This window comes from Cydia pomonella, chromosome 1, assembly GCF_033807575.1.
Source record: "Cydia pomonella isolate Wapato2018A chromosome 1, ilCydPomo1, whole genome shotgun sequence".
Lineage (NCBI taxonomy): Eukaryota > Metazoa > Arthropoda > Insecta > Lepidoptera > Tortricidae > Cydia > Cydia pomonella.
Genome location: NC_084703.1, coordinates 47,044,477 through 47,056,590, shown reverse-complemented (window position 1 = coordinate 47,056,590; position 12,114 = coordinate 47,044,477). Strand labels below are relative to the sequence as shown.

At 37.7% G+C, this 12,114-nt stretch overlaps 1 long non-coding RNA gene across 1 annotated transcript; it reads right to left on the bottom strand.

Annotated features, from left to right (window-relative positions):
• Positions 1-5,749: 5,749 nt before the first annotated feature.
• On the bottom strand, positions 5,750-11,371 carry LOC133525600 (uncharacterized). Its single transcript, XR_009800595.1, has 2 exons — positions 8,957-11,371; positions 5,750-8,914 (listed from the first exon to the last, which is right to left on the bottom strand). It is a non-coding gene; the product is annotated as an uncharacterized LOC133525600 (long non-coding RNA).
• Between the last annotated feature and the right edge of the window lie 743 nt (positions 11,372-12,114).

Sequence of the window (12,114 nt, the reverse complement as noted above, 5' to 3'; positions counted from 1 at the left end):
GTATATTAGTGCGATAGAGAGACAGATAGTGTTTCGTTGTCGTATCGTAAACGATTGGCATGTTGGCCACACACTTGCTTAGTGCCTAGCCAAAATACCAATCGTTTGCGTATATTAGTGCGATAGAGAGAGAGTAGTGTTTCGTTGTCGTATCGTAAACGATTGGCATGTTGGCTACGCACCCATGATACCTAGCCAAGAAGCCAATCGATTGCGCATATTAGTGCGATAGAGAGACAGATAGTGTTTCCTTGTCGTATCGTAAACGTTTTGCATGTTGGCTACGCACCCATGCTGCCCAGCCAAGATGCCAATCGTTTGTGCATATTAGTACGAGAGAGAGACAGATAGTGTTTCGTTGTCGTATCGATTGGCATGGTGGCTACGCACCCATGCTGCCTAGTCAAGATGCCAATCGTTTGCGCACATTAGTGCTATAGAGTTTCAGTGTTATTTGAAATCACGTTAGGGTTTGTATTATTATTTTTGACCCGAATGAAGTCCATCCAGGTTCTTATGATGGAGTCAGGAGTTGGTCACCAGAACTCCTAATCTACTCATCATAACTCCATCGTGTTTGGGCTCAATAGATTTGCCCTCACGAGCACCATCAATCTAGATGATGTTCAGGGTCTCATGATGGAGTCAGGAGTTGGTCACTAGAACTCCTAATCTACTCATTATAATTCCATCGTGTTTGGGCTCAAAAGATTTGCCCTGACGAGTACCATCGATCTAGATGAAGTCCAGGGTCTCATGATGGAGTCAGGAGTTGGTCACCATAATTCCTAATCTACTCATCATAACTCCATCGTGTTTGGGCTCAATAGATTTGCCCTCACGAGCACCATCAATCTAGATGATGTTCAGGGTCTGATGATGGAGTCAGGAGTTGGTCACTAGAACTCCTAATCTACTCATTATAATTCCATCGTGTTTGGGCTCAAAAGATTTGCCCTGACGAGTACCATCGATCTAGATGAAGTCCAGGGTCTCATGATGGAGTCAGGAGTTGGTCACCATAATTCCTAATCTACTCATCATAACTCCATCGTGTTTGGGCTCAATAGATTTGCCCTCACGAGCACCATCAATCTAGATGATGTTCAGGGTCTCATGATGGAGTCAGGAGTTGGTCACTAGAACTCCTAATCTACTCATTATAATTCCATCGTGTTTGGGCTCAAAAGATTTGCCCTGACGAGTACCATCGATCTAGATGAAGTCCAGGGTCTCATGATGGAGTCAGGAGTTGATCACCAGAACTCCTAGTCTATTCATCATAACTCCATCGTGTTTGGGCTCAATAGATTTACTCCGACAAGCACCATCAAATTACCATTATGATGAATAGATTAGGAGTTCTGGTGACCAACTACTGAGTCCATCATCAGACCCTCGACTTAATCTAGATCGATGGTACTCGTCAGGGCAAATCTTTTGAGCCCAAACACGATGGAGTTATGATGAATAGACTAGGAGTTCTGGTGATCAACTCCTGAGTCCATCATGAGACCCTGGACCTGATCTAGATTGATGGTGCTCGTCAGGGCAACTCTATTGAGCCCAAACACGATGGAGTTATGATGAGTAGATTAGGAGTTCTGGTGACCAACTCCTGACTCCATCATGAGACCCTGGACCTCATCTAGATCGATGGTGCTCGTCAGGGCAAATCTTTTGAGCCCAAACACGTTGGAATTATAATGAGTAGATTAGGAGTTCTAGTGACCAACTCCTGACTCCATCATGAGACCCTGGACTTTATCTAGATTGATGATGCTCGTCAGGGCAAATCTATTGAGCCCAAACACGATGAGGTTATGATGAGTAGTTTAGGAGTTCTGGTGACCAACTCCTGACTCCATCATGAGACCCTGGACCTCATCTAGATCGATGGTGTTCATCAGGGCAAATCTCTTGAGCCCAAACACGATGGAGTTATGATGAGTAGATTAGGAGTTCTGGTGACCAACTCCTGACTCCATCATGAGACCCTGGACCTCATCTAGATCGATGGTGCTCATCAGGGCAAATCTTTTGAGCCCAAACACGTTGGAATTATAATGAGTAGATTAGGAGTTCTAGTGACCAACTCCTGACTCCATCATGAGACCCTGGACTTTATCTAGATTGATGATGCTCGTCAGGGCAAATCTATTGAGCCCGAACACGATGAGGTTATGATGAGTAGATTAGGAGTTCTGGTGACCAACTCCTGACTCCATCATGAGACCCTGGGCCTCATCTAGATCGATGGTGTTCATCAGGGCAAATCTATTGAGCCCAAACACGATGGAGTTATGATGAGTAGATTAGGAGTTCTGGTGATCAGCTCCTGACTCCATCATGAGACCCTGGACCTCATCTAGATTGATGGTGCTCGTCAGGGCAACTCTATTGAACCCAAACACGATGGAATTATGATGAGTAGATTAGGAGTTCTGGTGACCAGCTCCTGACTCCATCATGAGACCCTGGACCTCATCTAGATTGATGGTGCTCGTCAGGGCAACTCTATTGAACCCAAACACGATGGAGTTATGATGAGTAGATTAGGAGTTCTGGTGACCAGCTCCTGACTCCATCATGAGACCCTGGACCTCATCTAGATTGAAGGTGCTCGTCAGGGCAACTCTGTTGAGCCCAAACACGATGGAATTATAATGAGTAGATTAGGAGTTCTAGTGACCAACTCCTGACTCCATCATGAGACCCTGGACCTCATCTAGATCGATGGTGTTCGTCAGGGCAAATCTTTTGAGCCCAAACACGATGGGATTATAATTAGTAGATTAGGAGTTCTGGTGACCAACTCCTGACTCCATCATGAGAACTTGGACTTCATCCGGGTCAAAAATAATAATGCAAACCCTAACGTAATTTCAAGTGAAAATGCGTTTTTCAGAAAATCGCAGCCAAATAACACTAGACCTTACTCATAGTGTTGTGTTCCTGCCGGTGAGTAAGGTTGCCAGAGCTCAACGAGGGGCGGGAGGGGGTTAGGGTCGGCAACGCGCATGTAACTCCTCTGGAGTTGCAGGCGTACATATGCGGGCCGTATGCTTGTTTGCCACCGACTTAGTATTAAAAAAAAAGTAACACTGAAAATCCATCAATAAGCGAGTCTGTTAGGCATACTGTAAAAAATGAACTTTTATTAAGATTTTCTAATCGCAGTATATAGCACTTCTCGGAACTCCGTAGCTGATTACGATCGCAACGAATGCCTGACAATCGAGCACAGGTCCGTCCTCTAAGCGCGCTCCGCGCGGACTGAGAGCGGGGCGTCGCTGCTGCGTGATTTATACGTGTTTTAAAAATATATAAATTTACGGCAATGTAGGTCCCATAGTTACGATTTTTTTTTTATAGGTTAACATAAAGTTACAGTTTGCTATAATATTATTTTTAAAGCAAAATATGCGTACAATTTGTGGAAATAAAATATAATAAAACCCTGTTTTCGCCAAAAAAATTAAGAAAACTCGGAAGGTATTTTATCAGTTTTTTCAAATGAATCATCGATTGTTAATCATTCCAGCCCCTCGTACGAGATATGTTGAATCAAATTGTAGTCATTCATGTACCAAATGATTCTTGTTTATAGCAAAATTGAGAACCGAAACGCCACATCTCACTGCAAAATTTGGAAAAGACTCCCAAAAAACCTCATTAAAAAAGAGGTTTAAAAGAGAAAATGAAAATTTGAACTGTTGGAGCCCCTAGTTTAGGAAACGATTATTTAAGTACGTTATCAGTTTTTGAATAAATACTAATAGTTACGTCGTAATCTTGAATGAAAAAGGAAGCATTTTACAAAATACGCTCGTCTGTAGGAATAAGGCCTCTTAAATGCTGTTTTAACCCTTTTCCAGGCATACATAGTACGATTTATCGACCACATACGCGCCAATAGAATTTCAACCTTACCCATCCGATTTAAGGTTCTAATTAGATTGCACTTTCGGAAAATGTGACACGTCTTCAAATTAATCACCAGAGCTGGATTTATTGGAATATATTTGAATTTTTTGGGAAAATTTTGTAGATAGGTGCGGCCTGGAAAAAAACCGGTCAAGTGCGAGTTCGTTTTACTTTCGCAACGAGGGTTCCGTACAAACTTTGAATTATCTCGTATCGCGAAAGACTTCAGAGATCAGAAGTAGGTACCTATACTGAGTGTTATTGTGTACAGCGCCAGATATCGGCAAATCGTTTAACTAATTTGCGTGATGTGCACGTATGTTGGTTTTTCGAGGATAAATCTCTATCATGTGAACCGATTTCAAAAAAATGTTTTTTTATTTGAATAAGGTATATTTAATGTAATGTCATAGAAATTTCAAGTGTAATAAACACACGTAATGTTGGTTAAATTACAAACAGTGTTCGGAAATGTTTTTTGTTAATCAAAAAAAAGTTAAGTACTAAGATAGAGGTCTGATTATATTTTTCCTGTAACATTTATAGTAATGTTAATATTGTATAAAAAATTTATGATTTTTCTTCGGTAATCTTCGGAGATACCTCCCCCTTATCTCTGAAATGATATTTTTTTTTCATACTTTCCTCCATAAATCATTTTTTTGTTCACTATGAAAAAATAATAAAAAAATGTTTAGCAATGTACAATTTAAGTTCTTTCAAATGATACCCCACTTGACCTAGTCACTAGACTTTGCAATTTTGCCCCCTCTACATATTGCGCATTTTCCATAGTTATTAAAAATTAAAATAAAAAATAATACTTTCAATGTGTCAAGGTTAGCGTTCTTCATAATTATTCCATATTTCAAATCGATAGCTTAAGTGGTTCTCAAGATATTTAGAGTTGTGACAGACGGAGAGAGTCGCACCATAAGATTTTTGGTACGGAACCCTAAAAACGTACCTTACCACTTTATTAGTCCACGAACTATCAAACCGTATGGGTTAGCATTTATTTATTATTAAGCCTTTTATTTCTTTAATAATATATTATACACTACAGTACATTAAAATTATACAATTCATTTTACATTTAATTTTCATCAGATATATATTAATATTCTTTTCTTTTACCATGGCCACACACTGATAATATTAGACTCGTACCGTGCGAGAAATGGGCCCATGGTATGGGTCTAATATTATTAGTGTGTAGCCATGGTAACCCATACGACTTGACAGTTCGTGGACTAATGGAGAAATGGGCCCTTTTTACCAGGACGGTGGCACAGAACAGAAGCGTACGGCCCGCCTGGGGTATTAGACTAATATTAGATTATTAGTCCACGAACTGTCAAGTCGTATGGGTGATCATGGCAACAGACTGATAATATTAGACTTACTGTTTGAGAAATGGGCCCTTGATGGTGAGCAGTCACCGTAGCCTATGGACGGTTTCAACTCCAGAGGTGTTCGTGGACTAATAATATTAGTCTAATACCGTTCGAGATATGGGTCCCAAGTGGTCCCCATGGTTCGAATCAAATACTGTAATTTCTTTCGGCGTTCAACGTGTTAAATTTTAACCTTTTGAACGCCAAGAGCCACTAAAGTGGTCGTGTGCTGTCGTGCCTACCACGCCAACGACCACTAAAGAGGTCATGGCAGACGCTGCAAGCAATTTTACTGTTGACAGATAAGGTTTAAATTCGTTTCTCAATAGTTGACATATTGGCGTGTATGCCACATTTTGATGCGAGGGAGAAAGCGTTGAAAAGGTTAAACAGGTTTTTATTAAAAATATCGATATAAAACACGGTTTAAGCATAAACATTTTATTTTAATTAAATATTTTCAGTTGAATCGATATAATACAACCGGATACATTCGTCTGACATTTCAAATATACACATATTGCGACTATAGACAGCACATTTTACATGACACAAAGGATAACGAAAATCGAAATTAGCTTATCTTTATCTGTCCCTCCAGCCAAAGAGAGATAGAGATAGATATTTCTAACTTCGATGTTAGCCCTTAGGCCAAAAGTCTGGTAAATACAAAAAAAAACGCAATAGAATTCCCATTGAGTAATTTTTTAAGATATTCCATGTAGATAATTAGACTGTTAACGGTTAAATATATCAAATTAAATTATTCGGCGAGGCAAAAGCTCATAGTAGCTTTAGATTCTTATTATATTGACGATTTTGTTCCGAAAATGATTAAGATTTTCCACTGAGGGACTTTCCGTAACGCAGGAGAATAGATTGTAGGGCACATTATTGTATAGAATTAGGAAGGAAGAAAACTACATTTTTTATCTAAAGCTGAAATAAAAACAATCTAAACTGGCCGAATTTAAAATGATAGGTCTATAGTTGTTGACATGTAAAATTGTAATAGATAATATGTGAACACAAAGCTTATCGGTATTATTGGCATAAGTATGGTATTGTTTATGAACTCATATTTTTACACATTTTACTTTATGGCTACCCAACGTTTGTACTAAAATCGTATTGTACATTACCCATATCTTAATTTAGTCAAAATTTATGTTAATTTTTTTTTACAATCAATCTAATATCAACATTTATTTATTTTTTATCATCTTCCCTTTCGTCTATTACAGGCGATTTATGATGTAACACAAGGGAGACATTTTTGGTTGCCGAATAGACTGAAGTAAAGGTAATTTATATGATGAAAAATGATTTTATTTAACGTTGCATAGCCATCGGGCCCGAATTTAACTCTTTTCCAGGCATAGTACGATTTATCGACCACATACGCGCCATTAGAATTTCAACTTTAGCATTCCGATTTAAGGTTCATATTAGATTATACTTTCAGGAAATGTTACTTGTCTTCAAATGAATCATCAAAGCTGGATTTATTGCAATATATTTGGATTTTTTGGGAAAACCTTGTAGATTGGTGCGGCATGGAAAAGGTTTAATATCAAATCGTGCTGGGTGTTATTGATGTCTACGGAACTTTTGCAAAGTGGTTACTTTATAATTATCACCAATACATAAGCCATTTACAGTCTTCGACCCCTATAATCTGAATTAAAACTAATGCACAAACAAAAAATACACTTCTTTTCGATCGGAGGTAAAATCGGATGCAATTTTAGCAATGGCTTAACTTTGCTCTAAGGATCTTATGTTGTTATCAATAGAGAAAAACAGCATGTTGACAGTAAAAAATATACATCTTTTCACCTTAATATGTCGTTTAGTAAATAAAGAAAATGTATTTTCTAAGACCAACTTTATCGAATTTAATTATTGCCAATTTTTGCTCCGATACAGAATGTACATCCAACGTCACTTACACTTTAAACAGCCAGAAAAAAAAAAAAAATATCGTTCACTTAGGCGTGCAAAATTACCAGCATTTACTGTATAGTTGAAAGATGTATGCGAAGCAGTCCCATCTACTCATCACAATGGTATTGCACCTAGAAAATAACCCGAACAAAATCTAATATTTTTAACGCTTAAATTAACCTTTCCTCTATCGCAAAATACATGTTCCGTACGAAATAGTGGGACGAGGAAAAGCGCACTCGACAATAATATGTGAGCGACAGAGTTGCTCATAAATATGTATACGATTGAAACAAAAGTGGTGACCTTGAATTACTTCAACTTTGTATACATTTATTTTACCTCGACACTTTGAACCAGTGTTACTTTACAAGTTATTGCTATCCACCATACGAGGATGTAATGACAGTCAGAGAATGCATAGATAAATGGTAAATTGACTATAAAATCTAATAATATCTATAGTTATGTCATAATAACTTATAAGACAGCCATGTAAAAGTGATTGCCTGTCTAATATTCATCGTTTTCTTCCCGGAGATACTACATTAATTAATTACTTTGCTAAATACTCTATGACTGTCAACTCACCCTACATTTATTAAATTTCACGATACATAATTACCATCTATGTCTTGGTATCACCAACAGAGCACTTGTGGATTAATTAACCTAATCTAATATACACATTTAAAAAACAGGGCTAAAATAACGTTGGGGCGTGGTTTTTGTCTGGATGGCCGTAACACTCCGTACTATCCTGACAGTTGTGTGTCTCATATTGCAGGTTTTAATTCATATTTTATTTGAGTGTGTAAATTGTCAATAGATAATGCTTCGGAAGAAATTATTAGTGCTCTAAAATAAATTATCAAATATATACAGAATACCTAACTCGAATAAAGATGTCAATTTAAAATCCTAGTTTACTATATTTTAGAACTCGGTTCATTAATATTAATAGCAGATTTTGGTGTGTTTCAACTTATTTGAATTATTTAGCCCTGTCTAACGTCATATACAGCTATAGGGAGGAGACGTGATTATTCCACGCAAGTGATAAGAAAACGCTTTTAGCGTTTAATATTAAAACAATACGCGAACCAACCACGCCTTTAATGTACTATAATAATATAATTACAATATTACACAAAAATAATTATAATATCGGAACTGTAAACAATTAGCTATAAGCCAAAAAATATTAACATCGTTTAAAGAAATATTAATAACACTAAAATTATGTGACAATCATTTAACTCAATACGCAATAGAATCACTTTATTACGCGCTCCGCTCCGGTGTGCGAGCGAAACTTTGCTATATACAGGCATAACACTGTCTCACTCACACACCGAAGCGGCATGCCGACCCGCCTTCGTTTGATAAGCTGACAATCGAATTTAAAATAAAACAGATTTAACAATTTCCTAGAAAACCTTTTTTTTATATCAAGGTAAATGTGGAGAAGACGGCATGTGCAATTTATTGCAGGAAGACCATCATTGGGCAAGTTTGTTTACATACTTCCCTCAAACACAGTCAGAAAGAGCTCCACTCATTATCTACCGACCTTCTGTAAGTGGAGTATGTGTACGCAAGAATTTAAAGCGAAAGAACATGTACCCGGTCTTCCCTTATACCTACACGGTCTTCCCTTATACCTACACGGTCTTCCCTTATACCTACACGGTCTTCCCCACAGTTACGTACCTTATGTGATTAAATAGCATACGAAAATAATTTAATAAAGCAAATGAAAGTGCCAATCTCAACCGCAAAATATGCTATTTATCGTCTCAATAACTTCTCAATATATTTTCCATGAGATCTTATTCATTATATTACTCATTTCACAATGGTTATGGCGTAGATACATAAGTAGGCTTAGAGTGCTCACTACAGACAGATAAAACGGGTTAGTATCACGGGGTCTAATTAGCAACTCGTCTATAGGGCTACTCGTCTAAGTCGCAGCTGGTCTACATCACCTTCGTCTAAATATCAATTGGTCTAAAAAGCAGCTGGTCTACAATTTTCTAAGTAGCATCTCGTCTAAATAGCAATTGGTCTAAAAAGCAGCTGGTCTACTCTTTCTAAGTAGCAAGCATCTCGTCTGAGTTGCAATATTATTAGTCTTTCTGATCAAATTTTATTGAAGGAGCAAACCTGCCAACCCTGAAATCTCATTAAAAAAATTACCTGCTTCATACATTTCGTCCGATCAGAAGTCGACATTTTGTATTGGGGGTCCAATATTTTTTTCAGATTTCAGGCTTAGTGCCATAACAAAAGTTGATCAGTATGGCCTACCTGATCACCTGGTACAGTCGCCATCAGATATTTCGGAGCTGTGGAGGTGGGTGACAAATATCGGAACAACACCTTTATTTTCAAGGCGATAAAGATGATGTCGACTTCTGATCGGACGAAATGTATGAAGCAGGTAATTTTTTTAATGAGATTTCAGGGTTGGCAGGTTTGCTCCTTTAATAAAAGTTGATCAGAAAGACTAATAATATTGCAACTCAGACGAGATGCTTGCTACTTAGAAAGAGTAGACCAGCTGCTTTTTAGACCAATTGCTATTTAGACGAGATGCTACTTAGAAAATTGTAGACCAGCTGCTTTTTAGACCAATTGATATTTAGACGAAGGTGATGTAGACCAGCTGCGACTTAGACGAGTAGCCCTATAGACGAGTTGCTAATTAGACCCCGTGATACTAACCCGATAAAACTTATTTATAATAAGTTTTAAGCGAGTTTTGCGAAAACTTATTTGTAATAAAATATAAGTATTAGATTTAAACCAGTTTAAAACTTATTCATAATACGTTTTATCATACCTTCTTTACAACTTAGGGCCGATTTAGACGGCACGCGAACTCGCATGCGATTTTAGTTACATTGCGGACTATTGAGGTTACAACTAATTCGGCGACCGATCAAATACCGCAATGTAATGAAACTCGCATGCGATTTTAGTTACATTGCAGACTATTGAGGTTACAACTAATTCGGCGACCGATCAAATACCGCAATGTAATGAAACTCGCATGCGATTTTAGTTACATTGCGGACTATTGAGGTTACAACTAATTCGGCGACCGATCAAATACCGCAATGTAATGAAACTCGCATGCGAGTTCTCGCACCGTGTAAATGAGCCCTTATTATCTATTACTCAAGGAAAGTGATATATGGATTGAGCACTCTAAGCTTATTTTTTTCTCTATGCATACAGTCTCTTTCTGCTAAGTCAATATTGAGTGTCATTTTATATTTTATAACTATAAGTCACTTATATGATATATAACGGTGTTTAAATGACACATTGATATTAACTTTTTTAGTGCCGAGTCTTGACGCCGCATTCCCTAAGTTTTACTAGCTATTTTAAGTCAACATAACAGGGGGCTTACCGCGAAAACCGAAATTCGCAAATTGCGGGGATCTTTCTCTTTTACTCTTACTAAGACGTAATTAGAGTGACAGAGAAAAATGCCCGCAATTGACGAACTTCGATTTTCCCGGTAGGAGCCCAGACAACCTTTATTAGATTACTCGATAATATTGATACACAAAAAATAAAATAATGCTAATATTATACAATGTACAATCTGCAGCCATTATATACATGACATAACTAAATGTCAAATAAGATAATAGTTAACAAATATGGTTGTGACCGCTTCTGTTAATGATTTAATTGGCAAATCAATTTTATACCCGTCCCGTTTCACGTCTCTGAGGGCCTACCGCGAACCACGTTCGACGTGTTACCTCCCATCACGCTAACGTACGAATCTACAAGTGCGACAGAGAGGCAACACGTCGAACATGGTTCGCGGTAGGCCTCCTGGTATTACCAAGAAATCACGTTTCCAAACAGGTTTCCAATTTAGTATTTGTCTATCAGAGAGCAAATGGCTTGTTTTCACGTAAAAATTAATACAATATACAGAATGACATTTTCTTCACTAGCCCTACTCTGCGTAGTGAATTGACCAATGTTGAAATCGCGAAAAAAGATTGGCTGTTTGTAGGACAGCCAAATTTTTTGACGATTTCGGCATTACTGCCATAATACAAGTTGTTCAGCATACTGAACCTGACCTATACACTCACTTCGCAGGCTGGTGAAAAAAATTCACCCTGATAAGAAGTATATAATTTATAAGCGAAATTTACGATTGAAGTTTAAATGTCCTAGATAGATTATAGTGTTCGATAAAAAGTTGATTTGCTCTAATTCGAGTAAGTGTATTATTGAACTCGCTCCTAAAAAAAATAACTCTAGAATTTTATATTATATGTAGTCGATTATTATTTTCGTCAGATATGCATCAAATTGACCCGCCTATGACGTGATCTGACATTCGGAAAAGGTTGATACGCCGCACACGATAGACGAGTAGTTCAAAAAATAGGCATGAAGTATTTCATTAAATTTTGCATTGCGTTTTAGAGGCCATATTAAAACAATGCGCTATATTGGACAGAACAGGGCTCCACCTAATTCACTCAATTCAGGCGAAATAAAAAATCGAAACAATAATAAAATGCAGCCCTAGTGACAAAAAACTCGCAAAGTATCTCTAGTCATTGCATATCCATAAGTTTTAGAATATCTAGAACCCCTTTATCATAAGATTTTTATTTTATTATTGTATTCGAAAAGAGCTTCGAGATAATTCAGAAAAAAATCCGCTTCATTTATCTTAACCCTTAGACCGCGAAGGACGTCAATTGACGCACGCGGCTACAACCTAATATCAACCTTCGAGCTTTCCGATAAGGTTCACAATGACGCGCCGCGCACGACAGGTGTGGCGTTCAAA